This window comes from Clinocottus analis, unplaced genomic scaffold (assembly GCF_023055335.1).
Source record: "Clinocottus analis isolate CAN_PGR_092001 unplaced genomic scaffold, fCliAna1.0.p SCAF_3, whole genome shotgun sequence".
Taxonomy (NCBI): domain Eukaryota; kingdom Metazoa; phylum Chordata; class Actinopteri; order Perciformes; family Cottidae; genus Clinocottus; species Clinocottus analis.
The window spans coordinates 13,152,830-13,156,523 of NW_027176042.1; positions in this window are offsets into that span (position 1 = coordinate 13,152,830).

A 3,694-nucleotide genomic window follows, 5' to 3' on the forward strand; every position below is an offset into this window, starting at 1 on the left:
ACTGACGTCATATGAGGACTTCCGCTAAGTTGGCGGTCCAGTTTCATAAACGAAACAAACACGTCCAGATCCGGTTCGATGGACGCACAACCAGAAATGAGAGCGCTGTCTACTCTTGATTTACACATAACAGTTACCTTTGATGAATCGTTCACACATAATCTTTCTGTAGCGTTTAAAGAACGGCTTCTGTAAAAATTTATAGATTTGCTATTTGACTTTGATAATCAAACTATATTTGTTTGCTGTACTTTCTTTGATATGGCCTTTGAAAATTTTACATTTTTTTCAGATTGTATAAAGGATTCTTTATGATTAAATATAATTTGACCTCTCATTTTGCATAGTTTTTCCATTCTTTAAAACACGGTGATGGTGGTGTAGGCACATCCAGTCTATTCGTTGTTCTTCCATAACTGTGCAGTTTGGTTTAGCCAGCACTGTACGCCAAATCCACCAGACTGCAGGAACAGCTTCTTCCCACTGACCGTCACTCTGATGAACAGTTAATCAGACACCTACATTTGCACCATTTGGAGGTTTTTTTACTACTGTTGTCTTAAATGTCTTTTTTATATTTATCTAGTTTATTATATATTTTGTGTAAGTATAAAAAGGTAAGTGAAACTGGAGTCAAATTCCATGTATGTGAAAAACACACATGACCATTAAAGTTGATTCTGATTCTGATATATCTGTAGCCTACTTGTGTCAACTTGACGAAACAGAGAAAATGAAAAAGGTCTCGATATTTACATTTTCATTAATTGACACTTTTGATTGTTTTTTATTTCTTGAAAGGGGGTCAATTAGAGCTACACAGACTATTTGATGTGGATTGAAACATACATTAAGGAAACTGTAACTGAGGTTTTAATTATATGAATTTATTGAGCTTTGTCATGGCCTGTTCCTGCTGAAATAGAAATCAAAAGATAAGACTGTGCTGCAACAGACAAAACAAACTATATTAAGTTGTTTCACTTCAATGTGTGCCTAAAGCAAGTTCTAATGAATACACCATGGATCACTGTACCCTATTCCTTAACCTTCTAATGCCATGGGAAATATAGGCATTACTGTAAAATCCAGGCAGCATTATTTTTTAAACTAAAAGTATTTTGCCAATGCAAAATAGATGCATGTAAACATAAGTCCTGGGATACAACATTGCAAGGCTTAACATTCAGTCAATAGGCTGAGGTTAAGTGTGTGGTTTACATGTAGACATTAACTGTGTGATCCCTAATGGGACTTTGGCTAAAGCATCTGCACTACGGTGTCAAGGGGTTGTGTTGTGCTTTGCCTTATCAGTGCTATACTGTTATGTATTCTCCACATGTATATCTCTACCTAATGAGGACTGTAGGAAATGCGTCATCCAGCCCTGTTTTATAGCTCAGTCTGGGATTGTAACAATGGCAGGAGCCGTAGGAAATGAGAGCAAACAGATTGTTTCTAGTGTTAAATAATGGCCTTAAACCCTGCAGACAGCTTTGTCTTTGAAGATTCCAATGACAGAACTCAGTTTTAGTGGTTCATTTCTGATTTATTTTTCTCATTTTAGATGTGTTTTGCTTCTATGCTACATTAAAGGCGTGTATTTAACAGGAGTCAAATGTCAGCAATAATACATTTAGCTGGAAAGAATTTGCAAAACCCTTGTTCCAACATTCAAATATTTTGACTTTCCTTGATCGTAATATGTATTGTACTTTGAATTTCTATGATGTTTACTAACAACATTCATTCTGGTAGAGTTATTTTGTGACATAAGTCTTCTATCAGGAGTACTTCAGTCACATTGCTCATTACATGTGATGTGAAAAGCACTTGAATTACTTACCTGAGAGAGACAGAGAGAGAGAGAGAGAGAGAGAGAGAGAGAGAGAGAATGTGGGGTTACTGTGAGGCACACTGCAATGTCTGTTGTAAGTTCATGGTACTTTGTCACTGAATCTAAATTTTAAAAAGCAGTACACTAAAGTTATATTTATCCATATAAAAGCCACATAGCACAGCACTAATCTGAAGCCCACTACCTCACCCTCTGTCAGATGAAAGCTTACCATAACTGATCACATTATTTGGGTCATTGTATTTGCTTGATTCAAATGAACACCCATGCTATCAAAGAGTGATTGGTAATGCAGAACCAGCTCTGCCTCTAGCCTCAGCATTGGCTTCTTTCTGCTTCAAAACTTTCACTTCAAGTCATAACAAAGCCACATTTGGCATGCCACCGCAAAAACATCATAAATATAAAGAAGCAATGATAAGATCTCAGTGCTTCAATGTGCAAATGTAAATGCATTTTTTTATTATTATTATGTAATTATTGATTGACTTACAGTATGATGTATAAAGCATTTGAGGGATCTATGTAACACTCTGACGTCTGCTTGACCCACTGAGACAATACAAAGTATGAAAAATAAGAAATCTTCATGTTCTTTTCTCATTTTCCTGCCAGCAACATCTTGATCCTGTCTACCCTGTCTCTCAGCTTGAAGGTCTCTGGTTTGATCCCTCTAATATGTATGTATCATGCCATCCTTTAGCAAAGCACTAATTTGTTGAAAAGTATCAAATCAGACACAAATATAACTCATACAATTGTAGATTCTTTTGAATGAAGCCATCTCCCATGACATTAAGGAAGTGCAGATAACTATGTGCCATCTTCAACACGTGTGAACAACAGATATGTGAAACATGAGTGCTGAGGATAGTAATATATGTATCTTTATTCCATTATCAATAATTAAAACCACCAAACTATTGCTCAGTATAAGTTTAAGAAAGTGTCTTTCATTTTGGTCAAATTCTGAAACAACAGACAATAATTTGCTTGGTTCTGATAGGATATTTTTTTGCTTTGGCTATTTTGTTAATCAACACCCTGATTATAAAATAGAGTTTATATTTAATTTTACATTATTTGAATAAAAAACACACAATGTGTGTTTGTGATCATAAGTCATTACACTTGACATGATATAGCTTTGGGTAAAAATGTTTTATTTTTCATTTGCTATTTTTGCTATGTAAAGTGCAAATCAGTAATAGAAACTCTTAAAACAAAAGAAATATGACTTCCATTTGTTTTCATAGTTTTGTTTAGATTATGAAAATGAATGATCCACAGCTCCTCGTTTGTTCGTTAACGTCGTTTAGGGGTTTTAATTAAAGAATGTTACTGTTGTTTCACAGTTAATTACTTTGACGGCACGTAGCTGGAGGCAGACAAGGTTAAGGTTGAAAGAGGAAGTTAGGATAATTTAGTTTGCTGTGTCTCTTAAAAAAACATTCTTATGCGAGTTTACTCTCATTTGCACATTAATCATAATGGTATGCCAAATTAGGTCACTGGAGGGCTTGTGCAATTTATTTTTCAAATCAGCTATAGCATCTGTTCTTCATTGATGAGGAATACCTCTTTTTTTTCATTCCAGCAGAGGTAACGGTTTGTTGGTTTCTTCACTTTACAAGTAATCTAAGAAATGTATAAGGTCACTTGCTGGTTTATCTTTGTACTAAATCCACTTTTTCATTACTAAAAGCAAACATACAAACATGTATGTCCTGGGTTTTGCCATCCTGGTTATACAGATGTCTGCAGGGATGTGAGCCACAGTGCTCACTGTTTTTGGATTTTAAAAAGGGATCAAATCATTTGTACAACATATTCACT